At 39.6% G+C, this 22,696-nt stretch overlaps 1 pseudogene; it reads right to left on the bottom strand.

The window, feature by feature from the left end:
• Positions 1 to 22,696, bottom strand: part of LOC134209502 (uncharacterized) — a 47,297-nt pseudogene that overhangs the window by 2,640 nt on the left and 21,961 nt on the right.

Here is a 22,696-nt window from a genome sequence, read left to right as displayed (position 1 = left end):
CTTGTCATAAGACGAGTTTTTACTATCCCATTTAATTCCACCACTTAATTGTACCTTGACAGAAACGTATTTCGACCTCAACAGTATGGTCGTCTTCAGTGTCTCGTAATTGACTCGACTTAAGTCGAGTCGAGTCAAGTACGAGACACTGAAGACGACCTTACTGTTGAGGTCGAAATACGTATCTGTCAAGATACAATTAAGTGGTGGGATTAAATGGGATTCTACAAACTCGTCTTATTACAAGTGATCAATAAATCGTTGGAACTAACTACAATTATTCTTTAGCGCTATATAACCACACGTAGTAGCCTGGTTTTTACGCCATGTTATGGGAACAAACATTTGACAAAACGATTGTTTGATCGCATAAACTGTCGTATGCATATTTTGACCACTTCAATCAAAGGAATAATAATTAATTCCCCGCGGCCTTTAAATAACTACTAATATTGTCCATTTAGACAGATTAGTTCATCTATTTTGTTGATTGATATGATGATTTGGGTAAAATTAATAAAAATGCGTTTTCCCAACATCGATGGTGCTGGTTGTTACGTCAACTATGAAATCATGGGCAGTAATGTTTTCAACATAACCGCGAGTAGTATAAACGTGACTGCATACTGTCGCTGTGCAGGTAAACACAGCGAACGAACAAACGAAACGAAAAATGCGCGAGCAAAATGCCCGTCAGTACGCGCTGCTGTTACAAATTGCAATGACTCGCACATGTCAGGCACTGCTTCTTTTATACACAAAGAAATTCCGGTAGACCCGAAGGCCCGTGACATATCGCATTCTGATGTCCGTGTTAGGACACTGAAATTTTTACTGGCTTTGACAAGAATTTAAATTTTCAATATCTTATCGTTAATAATCTTAAGTTTCAAAGAAATAGGCAAAGAGTGTCCGAATCGATTGATATAAAAATCCACCGAAAGATAAAGGCGCTAGTAACGTTCAAAATCTTCCCTTCCAGCGTAACGCTCTTAATTTCCAAAAATCTAAATGACACCCAGTATAGTGAAGAAAGACGTAAGTCCTACGTCAAAATATCACAGGGAAAGTAATATCCAGAAGTTGAAGACGATCAGTCCATTTTTAATCTTCTGTACTGAGCTGAAGCAAATGGGACAGGTCGTTTCTGACGAAAAACTGGTTGCGATGATCGTAGCTTGAACTTTAATTATACTCGCTTCTTCATACCCAGACCCAAACTCTATTCGAAAACGTGGCTGTATTTAGCTTTTGAACGATCGACCAAGCCCTCAGCTATGGATATTTCTTAAAGGATTTTTCATTGGCTCTCCATAATACGTAAAAGGAATGCTTCCATCTTGGGACCCAATGTTCTACGGATATATTGCGTGACTTTGTTAAAACCTAGGTTAAAACCATCGTTGCCAAAAACTGTTATATAATGAAATAATGTATCCCCAAGTTGGTGGTTTAACAAAGAATAAATTTATTGCTATTTGACATAATCACCTTGAAAATCATGGTTTGCTTGTTCTGCTCCAACGCTAAAGCTTCTGCAGTGTAATATTTTGAGGTAGGATTGCATTCTTCGGGAAAATAGGGGAGTCACTCTGCAGATTCAAATCTGAGACCGTCACGAAAGGTTTAGAGAGTTTTTGTACACTAGCCAGTTAGCGAATGCCGGAGTTCAATGCGAGATTTCTCTTGTTTCGGACACCAGAACGATCGCGCTATCGGCCGAAATATTGTGTTGTGTTGTGTCATATTGTGTTCTGCATTGCGCGGCCGGTAATAAAGTTATTCAGTTCAGTGCATGATTTCTCGTGTTTCAGATTCTCCAGTAAGCAGAGCGATTGGCCGGTCGTCGAAATTTAGTTTTGCTTTGTGCGGAAAGCAAAACGATCGGCTGGTCACCGAACTTTTGTTCTGCTTTGTGCGGGTGAGTAAGTTAATCAGAAAGTGAAAATTTAGTTCGCATCTGATAATTAAAATATTCAGCGTTTTTCGATTGTTTTTGTTTTAAATCAAACTACACGCTATACATGGCAGACCGTTTACCAAATCGAACCCTGCCACACTCCCTACCCCATATATCCAACATCCCAGTGATTTCTCGTGGAAGTGCGGATGACTCGTCGGCTTCTATCAAAGCGAGCATCACGTCAACAATTTCCTACCTATTCCTTAATTGACCTGCATTCGGACACGGCCGGCGCTGGTATTGCTTATTTTTGGGTCACCAGTTCTTACACATTGAAGATGATGTTAGTCCCAAACTTCATCTGTTGGTTCTATGTGTAATTACAGCTGGCCTGTCAATAACGGAGTAGCAACCGTGGGCGGGCAATCATGCTCATGCTTACTAGCCAGTTAGCGAATGCCGTTCGATAACTGAGACGCATTTTTGACGTCAGTTATCAGTGGACGTCCGATGCAATAAAAGTGCATCTGATTATGCAGCGCGATGCAACTTTAGTTTGACATCGTTTGAAGTTTAGCGGTCCGATAACTGCAAAACTGTTGCAGTTATCGAATTGCACACCCAAAAAACAAATCTGACAATTATTGTTTAAGTTCGTGGCATATACAATTCTGTAAGCTTTTTATACAGAATATAATACAAATCTGTAAGATTTCAATACAACAATTGTATAAAAATCTTCCAAAAATTATATATGCCACATTATTATACAGTTTCTGTAAGGTTCTTATGCAGAACTGTATTAAAATCTGCCATCCGCTGGTTGGGTGCAGCTTAAAATCATTGCAGTTAAATGTTAAATGACTTGAAGTTATCAAACTTCTACTGTATCAATCGATCGAATGACTTTTTAAGAGGTGCTCGATGAATTTACCCAGGGACTGTTAAAAATTGTTAAAATCCGGAATGAGCATCACTAGCACAGACATCAAAATCGTGCAACTAACGGGCTGCGCTCTTATCTTCAGCTCAATCAAAAATTCACGGAGAGCAGACGCGAGAGCCGTACAAAAGTGTTTTATTTTAGTAAAATACGCTAGGATAAATGTAAAAAAAATAGAATCCTAAAAAACGAACAGTGGGTAATGTCTGTGACATAACCTCTAAGTGGACGTAGGACTTGACTTGACCATGCCTTTAAGATACATAATATGTCCAAATTTCTCACATCAACTATATTGGATAAATAATCGGCGTTGCATACCATTCCTTGGCAAAATCTTCTCATCAAACCGACACAGAAATCAAATAAGAAAACGTAAGTAAGTAAGTAAGTAAGAAAACGATCTTTTCAAATAACCGTGAATTTCTAGTGATGGTATAAAAAAGACTGAATGCTCTGCGAGCGAATGCACTTTTCTTTTATACCTTATTTTGAATCTTCTCTGCTTCCCAATTGGTGGGCCAATCAGCTAGTATCTTGTATTCCGCTTCTTTGTCAGCCAAAGCGTCATCATCATCAACGCGTTCGAGAAGGGCTTCTTCTTTTTTACGCTTGTTGCTCGCTGCTGGCGTCTATTTCCTTACGGGATTTTTCGCTTGATACAGGCCAATAAGCCGGGCAAGCGAGCTTAGAATTGCAGTTCAGGTGGGAAGTAGGGTGTTCTTTTCTGAGACAACATTGTTAGTAGTAGAAGGAAGGAAACACCCGGACATGGGATTTCGGGTGATAAGATTAAGAATTCATAACATGGGACGATCATTCAGTCACGTTCGCTTTGTGTGCGGTCAGTATCAAACAATGTTTATCTACATATTTTTTTATCATTGCCAAAAAATCCAACATTTGATGAAAAATCGATTGGTAGTTTATTAATGTTTGAGCTGTTATCGGTGTTTTTTTTTATCCAAATAAGATTATATGAGAGATTTGGACATTTTATTAATCTTTAAAGGCATGGTCAAGCGAAGTCCTTCGTCCACTTCGCAGTTAAATCAAAAAAATTGTCCACTGTTAGTTTTGACGCTGTTTATGAAAATCACGCATAAAAATTTTATCTCTAGAATATGGGATTTGGCACCCAAGTACAATTTCTATCCCGAAGGGTATTGAAAGCATTTATATTGATCTCTATTATTGGCTCTCTGAAGAACCGTTTGTTTTTTGGACATACATGCTGCATCATGTGGCTTTTCTTCAGCCTGTCTCGTCTCAGCACCGATGCCGGCCGGTATCTGCTCAGCATTGCTGCTTTGTCGGGTCTGTAGGGTGGACTGCTGCTGTACTGGCTAGGTTTCGGCTGATGATGGTCGCTTCGATGTTGTCGAGCCGAAAAAGCGGTCGGTGCAGAATTCATTCCCTGAGTGAGTGCTGTTCAATCGATGATGCGGTTGCTTCGCTTGTCCCGGTCAGAATGAAGGGAAAAATCGCGTTGCGCTATTTTATGGCTTCTCGGCAGACCCAGAGGCTGCTTGTAGTAGGCAAGGATATGTAAGGATAATAGAGCAGGCCATGCTACGATACTGATTAATAAAAACCATTCATCTATTAAGCAACCTAACAACCAGACGTGTTATTTGGGAGCCACTACATTGGCGACGAGTGAAAAATCGGACGCACTGAAGAAACGAAATTAGTAAAAGCAAGAAGAAGAGAAAAAGAACTTTTGGAAAGTCGAAAAAAGGAATATTTTCCAGGAGTACAAGAAAAGAGTATTCGCTGTATTTGTCGGGACCTGAAAAAAAAATAGGATCCAATCGTCAAAATACATTTTGCATCGCAACACGAACATTATTCGGAGTCAACATGTCCATGGTAACGAGTTTTCCTAATAATATTTTCTTGACAATAAGTAGTTCAACAGGTTTTGAAAAAAAAGAAAAAATCACGAATTTAGTGGTTCTCTATCCAGTGGTTTGTAAAGATAAATCTAAATGAAAAAAAAAGATGAACCTAAATGAAGGGATTTTGAAAATCTAGGCCATTTAGGGAGATAAATGTAGGGAACATAGATTCCAGGCCATTTATCTGAGACTCACATAGATGAGGTAACTATAATGGTTCTAAATGTAGGGAACATGAGTTCCAGGCCATTTAGAAAGTCAAATGTAGGGGACATTGATTCCAGGTCATTTGACTTGTCCCAAAGGTGGACAAAGAAGAAGTGAGTTTGAAGTACAAATCACTGTCATAATTCAATCCGCTATTTGAAAAGCTATTGTATCGAGCTATATACATATATTATATATAATTAATATAATTACAGCTAAATTTCAATATCCTACCATTCCACGAAGCTGGTGATGGCCTTACGTCTGTACGATGGGACGAATGGAAAGGACAGTTCGTGGCATACTTGGCGTTGAAAGGAGTTATTGATCACGAGGAGCTGTACAATGCGCTAATGTGTTTTGGTGGCCCGGATGTTAGAAAAATAGCGAAAAATATAGAAGTTACTGGAGGCATATTGGATTACAAGTATAGAGCTGCAATGGAAGCCTTAGACAATTATTTCGCCCCTCGTATGTCGCTACGTTACGAAAGAAACAAGTTCCGGCAACTCCAGTGCAATCCGAAGGAGAAATTGGACCAATTCGTTTTATGTCTCAAGCAGCAGTATGCAACTTCGGAGAATAGGTTAATGAGACGATTATGGATCGATTAATGTACGCGATGACAAGCGACGATAAACTAAGGGCGAAATATTTGGAAGCCGATGTCACCCTTGAAGAAATGCTGAAAATTGGACGAACCCATGAATCTGTATCTGCCCAAGTGCAAGAGTTCCGTTCAACATCTTCCTGCGAGCCTACGGAGTTTCAAGATTTGCAAATGGTTTCTAAACCAGGTAAACTTACAAGTTATAGCAAAGGTGCGTGTAATCGGTGTTTGGGAAAACATGAAGCGAACGACCAACAATGCCCTGCTCGAGAATCGAGGTGCAACAATTGTGGCAAGATAGGACATTTTGCTCGGAGCTGCTGGAAGCCTTGGAAAAGCAGTAGTCCGTATAGCTGGCAAAATAATCGAAAACTGATGTGAAGAATTCGAAACCTCCAGTGAACCGGATCAAAGGACATGATATGACCAGGAAGCAGAAGTTTGTGAGAGAAGTTGATGATGTTTCTAACCAAGTGGAAATTCGCGAACTATTTCATTTGGACGGCAAACGAAAAGTAGTTGCAGCAGTTGGTGGCGTAAACCTCCAGTTTGTTGTGGATACAGGAGCAGATGAAAATATTTTATGTACAGCGGACTGGAAGACTTTAAAGAAGGTGGGATTTAAGGCATTCGATGTGCGAAAGGGTAGCAGAAAAATCTTTCGTGGATATGGATCAAATTGCCCCTTACCAGTTCTTGGTGAAGTAGACGCGGAAATCGAGATTGACGACCGGGCCTGTTCTACAACGTTTTTCGTAATTGAAGGCGGGAATTGCTCTTTGCTCTCCGGAAATACAGCTGAGAAGCTAGGTGTACTGAAATTTCTCAATGCAACGAGCAGCTGTGCTTTACCCTGTATCAAAGGTGAGAATTAAATATTGTTTTAATTTGTTCAGTAAATAATATAAACGAGAGTATGTATAGATATGACGGCATATGTTAAAATAGATAAATCGGTACCGCCAGTAAGGCAAGCTTATAGACGCATACCGATCCCCCTTGAGAAGTTAACCCTTCTAAAGTTGAAAGAGTTAGAAGAACAAGATGTGATAGAAAGAGTTCATGGAGCATCGGAATGGGTTTCTCCAATGCTGATTAAGAGGAAAAATGCAAATGAAGTTAGAATTATCATCGATTTAAGGGAAGCAAACAAAGCGATTGTTAGAGAAGTTCACCCATTACCGACTTTGGAACAAATGGTTTGTCATCTAAAAGGTAGCAAATATTTTACCAAGTTTGACATCAAGCAAGCATTCCACCAATTAATATTACATGAAGAGTGTCGGTATATTACCACATTCATTTCCCCATTAGGTTTGATTTATTATATATAAACTGGTTAAGAGATAATACAATTCAGATTTATTGCTAGGATTGATGCGGTACAAAAGGCTGGTTTTCGGCTTATCTGCTGCTCCAGAATTATTCCAGAAATGCATGGAGACTATATTAGCGGATATGCCATGGCTAATAATTTATATCGACGACATTTTAATACATGCACCAGATCCAGAAACTCTTAAATTCAGGACAAATTTGGTGAAAAAACGTCTAGCAGAGAAAAACATTTTTTTGAATAATGACAAAACTATTGAATGCGTTGAGGAGATAGAATTTCTTGGTTACGATCTATCAGCCAATGGTGCGAAAGTTTCCAATGGAAAGCTGGAAGCTATCAAACAGTTTCGTCAACCTCGTTCAGCAGAAGAAGTCCGAAGTTTTATGGGTTTAGTCACCTTTGTCAACAGGTACATTCCTAATCTATCCACTATTGCAAGTGTTTTATACAATCTCACGAAAAAAGGCGTACCTTTTGAATGGACCTCAACGCATCAAAAAGCGTTTGATGATCTGAAATCTGCATTAGCAAGAAACGAGACGCTAGCATATTTCAATCCCGACCTAGAAACTTTTGTTGTAGCTGACGCAAGTCCAGTCGGTCTTGGTGCTGTACTGTACCAAAAATCTGATGACGGATGTCTTAGAGTTATTAGTTACGCTTCCAAAACATTATCACAAGTGGAAAAAAGATATGCTCAAACAGAGCGGGAGGCCCTAGCCCTTGTATGGGCACCTGAAAAATTTCATTATTACCTTTATGGAAAACAATTCTGGATAATTACGGATCACAAACCATTGGTAACGATTTTTGGAGACAGAGCAAAACCAAGTGCACGTATAGAAAGGTGGAAGCTTCGTCTAATGTCGTATAATTACAAAGTAATATATCGCCCAGGAAAAACAAATATTGCTGATCCTTTTTCACGGTTATGCCAAGAAATAAATATTAGCAATCACAGTTTCGACGAAGAAAGTGAGAGAATCATACGCTTGGTGTCTTCTGATGCATGTCCTGTAGCTATACCATTAGAAGATATTATTGATGCTACTAGCCAGGATATTGAATTGACAGAACTTATGAGATGGATTTCATACCCAATTCGAAGATGGCCTAAGACTTTATCAAGATACAGAGCGGTTGCACATGATTTATCGACTGATGGAAAATTAGTATTGAAGAATAATAGGATAATTATACCAAGATCCTTACAAGCAAAAGTTTTGCAACTTGCTCATGAACCACATTTGGGCCGTGATGCAATGAAAAAACGTCTTAGGGAAAAAGTCTGGTGGAATCGTATGGATCTCATGGTTCAAGATTACGTTAGAGGCTGCACAGGATGTTTATTGGTATCAGAAGTAAATATTGAACCGATGACCAGAACAATTTTACCTGACGGCCCTTGGCGTAAATTGGCGTTAGATTTCACCGATGTTACAAATGGAGTTCATCTATTAGTAGTTGTTGACTATTTCACGATATCCCGAGATTGAAATAATGACTTCAACGACAGCAGAGGCAACAATATTCAAATTAAGAACTATATTTTCAAGATTCGGATATCCTGAAGAGATTGTATGTGATAATGGTCCTCCTTTTGCTTCAAATGAGTTCAATGAGTTTTGTAAGATAAGCGGTATAAAAATATCGCATTCTGTACCATATGCGCCGTTCCAGAATGGTTTAGTCGAACGACATAATAGAACTTTGTTAAAAACGGTGAAAATAAGTATCGCAATGGGAAGAAGTTGGAGAGATGATTTACAGGTTAGATTAAACTATCAAAATAAAAATAACTCGATTTTTTTTCAAGAGTTTAATTAATTTCTTTTATTTTCATGTTTATAGGATTTCCTTTTAGCTTATCGTAATACGCCTCATTCAGTAACAAATGTTACCCCTTCAAAGCTGTTACTCGGAAGAAATCTTAAAGATAAAATTCCTATGAACACTCCAGTTTATAATTCCGAATTCGGCAACAAATTGAGAGATTTTGACAAAACAAAGAAAGAAAAAGAAAGGATATATGGAGATACAAAACGAAGAGCGAAGGAATCCAAAATTGATGTTGGAGATCACGTTGTTGTGAGAAATTTGGGAAAACCGAAACAAATTGGAGACAAATTCCAATCCACAACCTCATGTAGTCGTTAAAAAAGTGGAACTCGTATTACTCTGAAGAATTTATCCACGGGAGTATAATTTGATCGCCATATCAATCATGCAAAACTTCTGATCTCTTGCAATCCTGTCAATACAAGAAGTACAATATTAGATGAAGTTATCACTAGTTCCACAAAGACGAGTATTGCTAATGAATTGAAGGAAGCACCGACCAATGGTCCTCTTGAAAAACGAAGTCAAAGGAGCAAACGCAAGCCAGAATATTTGAAGAACTACGAAGTTTATAAGATCACCAAACGAGACTACTTCTTCTTCTTCTTCTAATTGGCATTACATCCCCACACTGGGACAGAGCCGCCTCGCTGCTTAGTGTTCATTAAGCACTTCCACAGTTATTAACTGCGAGGTTTCTAAGCCAAGTTACCATTTTTGCATTCGTATATCATGAGGCTAACATGATGATACTTTTATGCCCAGGGAAGTCGAGACAATTTCCAATCCGAAAATTGCCTAGACCGGCACCGGGAATCGAACCCAGCCACCCTCAGCATGGTCTTGCTTTGTAGCCGCGCGTCTTACCGCACGGCTAAAGAGGGCCCACTAACCAACGAGACTAAGAATTGTTAAAAACAAATAAAATAAATTGTAGTGAAATAAAACAGTTGGAATAGATAAAAAAAATAGAGAGGAAGAGGGATGTAGTAGGCAAGGATATGTAAGGATAATAGAGCAGGCCATGCTACGATACTGATTAATAAAAACCATTCATCTATTAAGCAACCTAACAACCAGACGTGTTATTTGGGAGCCACTCATACGCCACTCATATTTGGGAGCTCATTCGCTGGTGTCTGCACCAATCAGAACGTGGTAATGGAATGATGCAAGAATTATGCGGTACCCATATTTATAGGTTCCCTTGATCTCAATGTTTTTCATTGAAAACAGTTTCATGCCTATTGAAACAAGTTTTTCGGGTCTTTTCAAGCATGGACATGGAAGGCATATTTGAAATCTGTCGATTGAGGGGCTTACCGCAGAAATTCGTCCACTGAGACGAACGCTATTAACGTTTAAAATCTTTCAACACAGCGTAACGCGGTCGATTTGAATATTTTGAAATGACACCCGGTATAGTAAAGAGAGACGTAAGTCCTACGTCAAAAAAATTCCACAGCGAGATATGGGATGCAATTCTCAAAATAATTTAAAAAATTTCTAAATGATATGTATTTGTAAATAATTTTGAGCACCGGGTTAGACTTTTGGTTATATACATTGTAAATATATTTATTTGATTGTTCATGATAATAAATGTTTTTCTCGAACTGATCCCGGAAATGGTACTATTTTTTATGTTTATTGAATTTAAAATCTTGAGCTTGAGCTTGATTGACTGCTCGTAGTTGCTACTCCATTATGACCAGATCAGCTGTTCTTGCACAGGGAACCAACAGATGTTTGCTTGGGACTAGCACACATCTTCAATGTACAAGTACTGGTGATCTCATTTGTAAGGTCATACTGGCGCCTGCCACGTCAGAATGCAAGTCAATGTAGGGAAGGGGCAGGAAATGTTGATGCAATCACTCGCCCACTGCAAGCCGAATATACCTCTGCACTTGCCACGAGTTCATGCGGAATTTGTTGGAATTTTTGGGTTAGGTTCGAGAGGCAGAGGTCCGTCTTGATTAACGAGCTGCCAATGTGATAGATAGGAGAATGTAACTGATGGAATTTCTAATTGGATGTAGGAAACGAGCTCTATAGTTCATTTCCAATTCTAGCAGATTACTGCGATCCTGCCAGTCTACTTTTTGGATCCTGTCGCTGATTTCATGAGGTGAGTTGAATTCAAGTGGTTAAATTGTTAAGAGTGATATATTTTAGTTGCAAAATCACAATGCGCGTCTCGAAGACCGTCGGATAATGGTTTGTGGTTTGCGAAATTACAAGATGCGTCTTGAAGACTGTCGGAAAATGGTTTGTAGTGGCGCCTCTGAAAGACCGCTGGAAAATAGTATAAGGTGTGTCTGAAGGGCCGGAAAATGTATTTCAATTTTTGAAACTACAAGGTTCGTATGGAAGACCAACGGAAAATGGTTTATGGTTTAGAAAATCTCAAAGTTCTGCAAGCATTGATTTTGTTTGGAACATATTTAGATTTCATGTAGCCACTTGGCGGCGTTAGTGTACATGACCACTGAATCAATATTCGAGCAACGCCCAACAATATACCATTTGTCGTCAACAGCGTTTGTTACTGACAAACGCATCTCGCAACAAGCCTTTGTCAGAACCCAAACACAATATGACTAGAATCATTTGGCTTGCATGCTCTGATAATTCCGAAAATACGATGCCAATTTTGTAATAATAGTTAGAATCTCGAATATTTCCATAAAAGCAGAGCCTACGGTAGCTTAAAACCGAAATTTGCTGCAAATATAATGCAAAATAACAGGATGAAAATTAAGCAACAAAATCTTCTTTTTTTGTTGCTGACAAAAAATTTTGGATCTTTGTCACTATTATCTGCGTCAAAAACAAAGCTTTGTCGTTGGTTCTCTTTTGTCGCTTTTTTCGTATGCGCATCCAAGAAAAATTGATTCCCTGTACATGACACAACCAATTGAGCTGTGATATAACGAAATCTGATTTGGGAGGAGGAAGTTTTGCCGCAGGAGTGGATGGAAGGTGTCGTGTGTCCCATCTACAAAAAGGGAGATAAGCTGGATTGTAGCAACTACCGCGCAATCACATTGCTGAACGCCGCCTACAAGGTACTCTCCCAAATTTTATGCCGTCGACTAGCACCAACTGCAAGGGAGTTCGTGGGGCAGTACCAGGCGGGTTTTATGGGCGAACGCTCCACCACGGACCAGGTGTTCGCCATTCGCCAAGTACTGCAGAAATGCCGCGAATACAACGTGCCCACACATCATCTATTCATCGACTTCAAAGCCGCATATGATACAATCGATCGAGACCAGCTATGGCAGCTAATGCACGAACACGGTTTTCCGGATAAACTGACACGGTTGATCAAAGCGACGATGGATCGGGTGATGTGCGTAGTTCGAGTTTCAGGGGCATTCTCGAGTCCCTTCGAAACCCGCAGAGGGTTACGGCAAGGTGATGGTCTTTCGTGTTTGCTATTCAACATCGCTTTGGAAGGGGTAATACGAAGAGCAAAAATTAACACGAGTGGTACAATTTTCAATAAGTCCGTCCAGCTATTTGGTTTCGCCGACGACATAGATATTATGACACGTAACTTTGAGAAGATGGAGGAAGCCTACATCAGACTGAAGAGGGAAGCTAAGCGGATCGGACTTGTCATCAACACGTCGAAGACGAAGTACATGATAGGAAGAGGTTCAAGAGAAGACAATGTGAGCCACCCACCGCGAGTTTGCATCGGTGGTGACGAAATCGAGGTGGTAGAAGAATTTGTGTACTTGGGCTCACTGGTGACTGCCGAAAATGACACCAGCAGAGAAATTCGGAGACGCATAGTGGCTGGAAATCGTACGTACTTTGGACTCCGCAAGACGCTCCGATCGAATAGAGTTCGCCGCCGTACCAAACTGACAATCTACAAAACGCTAATTAGACCGGTAGTTCTCTACGGACACGAGACCTGGACGATGCTCGTGGAGGACCAACGCGCACTTGGAGTTTTCGAAAGGAAAGTGCTGCGTACCATCTATGGTGGGGTGCAGATGGCGGACGGTACGTGGAGGAGGCGAATGAACCACGAATTGCATCAGCTGTTGGGAGAACCATCCATCGTTCACACCGCGAAAATCGGACGACTGCGATGGGCCGGGCACGTAGCCAGAATGTCGGACAGTAACCCGGTGAAAATGGTTCTCGACAACGATCCGACGGGCACAAGAAGGCGAGGTGCGCAGCGGGCAAGGTGGATCGATCAGGTGGAAGATGACTTGCGGACCCTCCGTAGACTGCGTGGTTGGCGACGTGTAGCCATGGACCGAGCCGAATGGAGAAGACTCTTATATACCGCACAGGCCACTTCGGCCTTAGTCTGATTAAATAAATAATAACGAAATCTGAGCGAAATGGAGAAATATTCTATGCTGCACTGCTCATAACTTTTCGGAAAGCCAAATGTTTTTTTTTTGTTAAATATCTTGGCTGTGCATATGCACAGCACATGTTTCGAAATGGACAAATTAATATTAAATTTGCGAAAAAGAATCCACGTGTCTTGGAGGGACTCGAACCCTCAACTCTCTAGATAGGCGTGATAACCCCTACACAACAAGACCACTTAAAGGTCACGTTTGCAGAAAAGCCATAAGAATCCGAGTACCAACCTCCACCGCGGTTAGCTCTCTTTTTTGCAAATTGAATATCTTTCGGATGCTTGATTTGTTCAATCTACACATGTGCTTTACTGTTGTATATCCCCAGTCAAGCGAGTGCACATTGTTTATTAAACGAGAGGATCGCACTACATGCCCCCAACAACGGGCTGGGCGGACTGGTATAGAATGCGAATAAATCGCACTCTGCTGTGCCAAAGGCTTGCTTGGCTAAAGCATTTGATGAGTTTGATTGCCATACGTGTGCGGTCGCGTGTACTCAGACGACTAATATCTGGAAATTTATTGTGGAAGAATGTACAAGATGAATACAGTAGGTACTAAGTGCTCCAATCTGACAAGTTTGTGGAAGAGAAGGCGGCGGGGGTGAAAAATTCATGTTCAGTGCAAAACGAAAACAAACCGGCTGGCTCCCCCATACTAAAATCCAAGATTACTGAACCGTGAATTCAGCAGATTGGAACACCTAGTGGTGTATTCATCTTGGTACTGACTTAGTTTAGCCAAAACGTGATCACCTGTAGAATCAGATATCATGAAATTAGCAAAGTTCGAATTTAGTATACGTAAAATTAGTTTGGAGTTATTGGAATTCCGAAACGTTGGTAACGTCTGCTATGTAAACCAAATGAAGCTATAACCAAGATGAATACAAACAGGTGTTGCAGTGTGTCAATTTTGTGATTCAGCCATCTTGGATTTTTGTATGGGACAGCTACCGAATATGTTTACGTTATTCACTGAAGATGAACGTTTCACACTCGCGCCAATCTCTACCATTTACTGTCGAAGTGCGTGAACCCTGATATAAGAACCCTGGTCAGGAGCGCAATCATTCTTCAACATTACTTGTCCTATATAATTGTACATAACCTACTCAAGAAATGCATAGGAGTTTTCCTATGGGGAATCTGCAAATCCCAACGCAAACGTTTTATCTGGGAGGCTACCTAGAAGGCCTCAGATTTCTCAGAATACTAATCAGTTCATTCAACACCACATTCAAGAGTGGTTGTGGCTGGTATGTCAATGATTAGTGTATTTGAAATGCGTTGATCCTGCGATTTCTGGAGCGATTTTGGATTAGGAAGGAGGAATCGAACGATCATAAAATCTTGCAAATCGGTCAACCTCTTCGTAAATTGAACTGTGACAAAGTTCAACTTATTTACTTATAGATACAAACTAACAGACCAACTATACTACACCATATTGTCATTATGGTGAGTTAAAATAGGCAACCGATTTAGGTACCCATTATGTTCGTAAAACCCCCAAAATATGTTTTACATCTGTCGTATGAGCGCAACTTGAGAAGCAGTTATCTTTGCAAAATATTGCCGAGTTAGCCATCAAGGAGAACACAACAATACAGACACTATGTCGTCTCGGTATGTAGGCGTGAAAAGTGATTCAATTTCAGCACCCACAGGCTGGTGATAAAAAGAATTACCCATAATCATATTACGTAATTAACGTTGAAAAGATCTGGACATGTGTGACTTCTGGTGCGACGCTATTCGCCAAGCCCCGACACAGACGCACAGCCGAAGGTGCTAATGCCCAATAAAGACCCGAAGACCATTCCAGATACCCTATTTTATATATGCTTTCCAGCACATGGCACTCTGCCACATGAGAAGCATACCAGCAAACGCCGGAGTATGGAGGACCGACTTTACACGGAGCAAATCGGGAGGGCCCCCGAGAGGAGTGATTCATAATATATCTTTGCCATCTTAACAACCCACTTTATGCATTTTATTCCTCCAAAATACACTTGTTGTGGCATTTTACGACATTATTAAAAATCTCCTGAAAAAAAGAAAACCCCCGCAGACGGTTCTTGGCATCAGCCAGTGAAGGAACTTCTACGGTTCTTCTCCATCACAGATCCCATCGCTCGCCAGTTGGTCTTATTCGCGTTGGATTGGTATTCCTCTTCTTCGCCTAGTCCTTGCAATCTGTCGGGGTTTTTGCCTTGTCGGGGCGCAACATCTTTCCTTGATGATGGCATGCTTTTGTTTCTCGGCGGAGGTCGTTATTTTTACGATTTTTACGGCTGGCGAAGCAGCGACTGCTTTTTGTAAATCGCACAATATTCCACCTTGAGTACACGTTTCGGCACTGGCACTGGAGTAGATGTGGTTTGTTTGAAGTGCTACCTTCATGGACCAGAAGAGCACCATTCCCATTAGCCATGCTTTGAGATGCCTGTCGTCGGAGTGATTGCCGATATGGCCGATGGACTAGTGCGAGGCAATGTTTGTTGTTTCAAAAGCTTGGCATAATGTTGATGAAGTGCATGTGGCATGACGGAAAAACAGATAATCGGAAGGCCCAAAGCAGTTGGGTGGGAGTTGATCAATAATTTCTTGTAGCTTTGATACACACTTTGGGTACACTCAGTTACATACCTTTTCCGATAAAATTAACCTATCATACATGTATTCACTGCTTTAGAAATCTTTGGAAATTGCAATTACATCTGTCAACAACGAAACCGTCCAATGCAGAGTACTAGGCAATAACTAGAGACTTTTATCTGTAAATAGCCTGAATCCACTCATCAGGAAGATCAATCGAGTTCACTGTATTGACCGAACTCCTCCCAGAATCAAAGAAGTACGCCTCAATGGTCTCAACCTGTTCCTACAATTTCCAAGCCTCGTTTTGGACTCCTCCAGCAAGCTTCTATTTTGCAGCAATTTGGTCATTTCTCTTCGGATGCAATTGCACAAAGTGCTGCTACACCTTGCAGCAGTGATGCCTTTCCAATTGCGTTCCGATCATCGATGCCATTCAGGGCCCCCGGCTCACGGTAGGCATGTCCGAGCCGAAATGCATCGTTCAAATTAATTTCCCTGAAATGCCTAATAGCCATTCACCGGTTGCTGTCTAATCGGAATGGTTTAACTTTTCACCTTACGATGCCCGCCTGCAACGCCCTCCTCTCGTTCATCGGTCGGGAGGGAAGTGCAACAACATGGAACCCGACCGGAAATGCCCTCCAGGAACGGCAGAAAAACATGTACTGTGTCGGTTGGTCGGTGGCGACGTTGTTTCCCGGTAATGCAGTTCATGCAGTTTACCCCCTTTCGTCGGGCAAATGGGAAAGCCATTTTCCAGATGAGAGAGAAAGCGCCGGGAATTGACTGCAATTAGGTTAGGGTCCGGCATGGAAATTTGACTGCGCGTTAATGGATTCTTTATTAGGTGCAATCGATTGACACTGTTGATGGCATGATTTGAGTTGAGCACTGGCCGGGATTCGCAAAATTCATCAAAACGCTTTTAATTGAAGTGTACGATGTGATGAAATCTTTGCATTGTAGCAACTATGCCAAAAAGTTATTTGGTGAAAAATATGGTCATGAAAATTTGATAATTTCTCAATACAGTATTTAAGCCAATATTTGTCAATCATGCTTCAGTAGATCTACTGGTAGATTTTGTACTGGAAATCGGGAGCTGGAAATTTCGAATCCTGTAGTAAGAGCACTTATAAGATTAGAATTGCTACAAGGAGTTCAAGTCAGCTCTACGATAGAGAGGACATAGGCGCAGAAGACCAAAACAGTAGGGGAAACGATTATATACACGGCGTCAATGTAAACGTGCCAGCAGAAGTTAAAGATGTTATCCAATAGCTCAAGAAAAAAATAGGTATACAGGACGATGTCGAAGCTGAATTACCAACCAGCATGTATATGGCCTTCTATACATCATCTACTAAAAGGACACAAACTAGAGAACGACAGTAACCAATTGTGAACACGTCGTACAAAATATTATCTTCGAACAACCAACAGGTAGTATTAGACTGGGTTTCGTAAGAGACATTGCGAGTGATCTCACATCATTTTGAGGAGTATAACTTTAAAGCTCACCGTCTGTTGGGTAACTGATTTTATGAACTGACGCACCATTGCAACTGAAAAGTATTTGAATGTAATCAACCCTCACTTTTCATCAAAAGATCTAACAAATGATACCAAAACTACACATTCAGCTGCAAGTCCAAATTTATTTCAACAAATAAATCCACGTTACATAACCCACATCCCAATTCAGCATGCAACCATACTTCGGAATAAAATTCGTCCAACCGCTCGTTAAATTCCCGATTGAACAGGAAATGCCTCCGAATCTAATTTCAATGCTCGTCCATAAATGTCACCCCGCTAAATGAACGGCAACGAAAACTTAATTACTGCAAAATAAAGCGAAACCGGCGAAACGTCGTCGGCCGTACCTCAGTGCTGTTGGGCTCTACAGATACGCTGCCGCTACAGCCAGCAGCGGGACCGGGACGATGGCGACCAAACAAATAGGATATTAATTTAGTTATCCTTTCAAGTGAAAATCTTTTCACCGCATCGCAAATTTACCTCTCACACACCCACACACCACTGGTTCTCCTGCATCGTCGTCGCCGCTGTCTCCGATCGTTGGTTCGGTTTCGAACGCCTCGACGACAGCATTGAGTGCATCATCTGCTGTGGATAAAGCGAATAAGTTAATGGGCCAAATTAGGCACAGTGAAATATTGTGCCCAATAAATGAAGATCTTAAATAATGTTGATTGCTTCTATACGATGCGTCAGTCATCGTTATTCAATTTTTCCAACTCATTGAACAAATGCGTCACACAGTGATCATAATCATCACAACCCATCCAGAAAACAAATCTCACAAGTTACAATTGTTGAATTAAATGAAATCCTTTTTTAACAGATACTGTAAAAAAAATACAAAATTATAAGATGCCAATACAATGATTGTATTAAAATCTTCCCAAGGAAATTTGAATGAATTTCCCAAGGAAATTCGAATGAATTTCCCAAGGAAATTCGAATGAATTTCCCAAGGAAATTCGAATGAATTTCCCAACGAAATTCGAATGAATTTCCCAAGGAAATTCGGATAATTTTCCCAAGGAAATTCGAATGAATTTCCCAAGGAAATTCGAATGAATTTCCCAAAGAAATTCGAATGAATTTCCCAAGGAAATTCGAATGAATTTCCCAAGAAAATTCGAATGAATTTCCCAAGGAAATTCGAATGAATTTTCCAAGGAAATTCGAATTAATTTCCCAAGGAAATTCGAATTAATTCCCCAAGGAAATTCGAATTAATTTCCCAAGGTAATTCGGATGAATTTCCCAAGGAAATTCGAATGAATTTCCCAAAAAAATTCGAATGAATTTCCCAAGGAAATTCGAATGAATTTCCCAAGGAAATTCGAATGAATTTCCCAAGGAAATTCGAATGAATTTCCCAAGGAAATTCGAATGAATTTCCCAAGGAAATTCGAATGAATTTCCCAAGGAAATTCGGATAATTTTCCCAAGGAAATTCGAATGAATTTCCCAAGAAAATTCGAATGAATTTCCCAAGTAAATTTGAATGAATGTCCCAAGGAAATTCGAATGAATTTCCCAACGAAATTCGAATGAATTTCCCAAGGAAATTCGGATAATTTTCCCAAGGAAATTCGAATGAATTTCCCAAGGAAATTCGAATGAATTTCCCAAAGAAATTCGAATGAATTTCCCAAGTTAATTCGGATGAATTTCCCAAGGAAATTTGGATGAATTTCCCAAGAAAATTCGGATGAAGGTAATACAAGGTAATACGGATGAATTTCCCAAGGAAATTCGAATGAATTTCCCAAAAAAATTCGAATGAATTTCCCAAGGAAATTCGAATGAATTTCCCAAGGAAATTCGAATGAATTTCCCAAGGAAATTCGAATGAATTTCCCAAGGAAATTCGAATGAATTTCCCAAGGAAATTCGAATGAATTTCCCAAGGAAATTCGAATGAATTTCCCAAGGAAATTCGAATGAATTTCCCAAGGAAATTCGGATAATTTTCCCAAGGAAATTCGAATGAATTTCCCAAGGAAATTCGAATGAATTTCCCAAGGAAATTCGAATGAATTTCCCAAGGAAATTCGAATAAATTTCCCAAGGAAATTCGAATGAATTTCCCAAGGAAATTCGAATGAATTTCCCAAGGAAATTCGAATGAATTTCCCAAGGAAATTCGAATGAATTTTCCAAGGAAATTCAAATTAATTCCCCAAGGAAATTGAATTAATTTCCCAAGGAAATTCGAATGATTTTCCAAGGAAACTCGAATGAATTTCCCAAGTTAATTCGGATGAATTTCCCAAGGAAATTCGAATGAATTTCCCAAGGAAATTCGGATGAATTTCCCAAGGAAATTCGGATGAATTTCTCAAGGAAATTCGGATGAATTTCCCAAGGAAATTCGGATGAATTTCCCAAGGAAATTCGGATGAATTTCCCAAGGAAATTCGGATGAATTTCCCAAGGAAATATGGATGAATTTCCCAAGAAAATTCGAATGAATTTCCCAAGGTAATTCGGATGAATTTCCCAAGGAAATTCGAATGAATTTCCCAAAAAAATTCGAATGAATTTCCCAAGGAAATTCGAATGAATTTCCCAAGGAAATTCGAATGAATTTCCCAAGGAAATTCGAATGAATTTCCCAAGGAAATTCGAATGAATTTCCCAAGGAAATTCGGATAATTTTCCCAAGGAAATTCGAATGAATTTCCCAAAGAAATTCAAATGAATTTCCCAAGGAAATTCGAATGAATTTCCCAAGGAAATTCGAATGAATTTCCCAAGGAAATTCGAATGAATTTCCCAAGGAAATTCGAATGATTTTTCCAAGGAAATTCGAATGATTTTTCCAAGGAAACTCGAATGAATTTCCCAAGTTAATTCGGATGAATTTCCCAAGTTAATTCGGATGAATTTCCCAAGGAAATTTGGATGAATTTCCCAAGAAAATTCGGATGAATTTCCCAAGGTAATTCGGATGAATTTCCCAAGGAAATTCGAATGAATTTCCCGAGAAAGTTCGAATGAATTTCCCAAGGAAATTCGAATGAACTTCCCAAGGAAATTCGAATGAATTTCCCAAGGAAATTCGAATGAATTTCCCAAGGAAATTCGAATGAATTTCCCAAGGAAATTCGAATGAATTTCCCAAGGAAATTCGAATGAATTTCCCAAGGAAATTCGAATAATTTTCCCAAGGAAATTCGAATGAATTTCCCAAGGAAATTCGAATGAATTTCCCAAGGAAATTCGAATGAATTTCCCAAGGAAATTCGAATGAATTTCCCAAGGAAATTCGAATGAATTTCCCAAGGAAATTCGAATGAATTTCCCAAGGAAATTCGAATGAATTTCCCAAGGAAATTCGAATGAATTTCCCAAGGAAATTCGAATGAATTTCCCAAGGAAATTCGAATGAATTTTCCAAGGAAATTCGAATTAATTCCCCAAGGAAATTCGAATTAATTTCCCAAGGAAATTCGAATGATTTTTCCAAGGAAACTCGAATGAATTTCCCAAGTTAATTCGGATGAATTTCCCAAGGAAATTCGAATGAATTTCCCAAGGAAATTCGGATGAATTTCCCAAGGAAATTCGGATGAATTTCCCAAGGAAATTCGGATGAATTTCTCAAGGAAATTCGGATGAATTTCCCAAGGAAATTCGGATGAATTTCCCAAGGAAATTCGGATGAATTTCCCAAGGAAATTCGGATGAATTTCCCAAGGAAATTCGGATGAATTTTCCAAGGAAATTCGGATGAATTTCCCAAGGAAATTCGGATGAATTTCCCAAGGAAATTCGGATGAATTTCCCAAGGAAATTCGGATGAATTTCCCAAGGAAATTCGGATGAATTTCCCAAGGAAATTCGGATGAATTTCCCAAAGAAATTCGGATGAATTTCCCAAAGAAATTCGGATGAATTTCCCAAGGAAATTCGGATGAATTTCCCAAGGAAATTCGGATGAATTTCCCAAGAAAATTCGGATGAATTTCCCAAGGAAATTCGGATGAATTTCCCAAGGAAATTCGGATGAATTTCCCAAGGAAATTCGGATGAATTTCCCAAGGAAATTCGGATGAATTTCCCAAGGAAATTCGGATGAATTTCCCAAGGAAATTCGGATGAATTTCCCAAGGAAATTCGGATGAATTTCCCAAGGAAATTCGGATGAATTTCCCAAGGAAATTCGGATGAATTTCCCAAGGAAATTCGGATGATTTTCCCAAGGAAATTCGGATGAATTTCCCAAGGAAATTCGGATGAATTTCCCAAGGAAATTCGGATGAATTTCCCAAGGAAATTCGGATGAATTTCCCAAGGAAATTCGGATGAATTTCCCAAGGAAATTCGGATGAATTTTCCAAGGAAATTCGGATGAATTTCCCAAGGAAATTCGGATGAATTTCCCAAGGAAATTCGGATGAATTTCCCAAGGAAATTCGGATGAATTTCCCAAGGAAATTCGGATGAATTTCCCAAGGAAATTCGGATGAATTTCCATAGGAAATTCGGATGAATTTCCCAAGGAAATTCGAATGAATTTCCCAAGGAAATTCGAATGAATTTCCCAAGGAAATTCGAATGAATTTCCCAAGGAAATTCGAATGAATTTCCCAAGGAAATTCGAATAAATTTCCCAAGGAAATTCGAATAAATTTCCCAAGGAAATTCGAATAAATTTCCCAAGGAAATTCGAATGAATTTCCCAAGGAAATTCGAATGAATTTCCCAAGGAAATTCGAATGAATTTCCCAAGGAAATTCGAATGAATTTCCCAAGGAAATTCGAATGAATTTCCCAAGGAAATTCGAATGAATTTCCCAAGGAAATTCGAATGAATTTCCCAAGGAAATTCGAATGAATTTCCCAAGGAAATTCGAATGAATTTCCCAAGGAAATTCGAATGAATTTCCCAAGTAAATTCGAATGAATTTCCCAAGTAAATTCGAATGAATTTCCCAAGGAAATTCGAATGAATTTCCCAAGGAAATTCGAATGAATTTCCCAAGGAAATTCGAATGAATTTCCCAAGGAAATTCGAATGAATTTCCCAAGGAAATTCGAATGAATTTCCCAAGGAAATTCGAATGAATTTCCCAAGGAAATTCGAATGAATTTCCCAAGGAAATTCGAATGAATTTCCCAAGGAAGTTCGAATGAATTTCCCAAGGAAATTCGAATGAATTTCCCAAGGAAATTCGAATGAATTTCCCAAGGAAATTCGAATGAATTTCCCAAGGAAATTCGAATGAATTTCCCAAGGAAATTCGAATGAATTTCCCAAGGAAATTCGAATGAATTTCCCAAGGAAATTCGAATGAATTTCCCAAGGAAATTCGAATGAATTTCCCAAGGAAATTCGAATGAATTTCCCAAGGAAATTCGAATGAATTTCCCAAGGAAATTCGAATGAATTTCCCAAGGAAA

This window comes from Armigeres subalbatus, chromosome 2 (genome assembly GCF_024139115.2).
Source record: "Armigeres subalbatus isolate Guangzhou_Male chromosome 2, GZ_Asu_2, whole genome shotgun sequence".
NCBI lineage: Eukaryota > Metazoa > Arthropoda > Insecta > Diptera > Culicidae > Armigeres > Armigeres subalbatus.
Note: the sequence above shows the minus strand (reverse complement) of the source record. Positions and strands in the feature narration are given on the sequence as shown.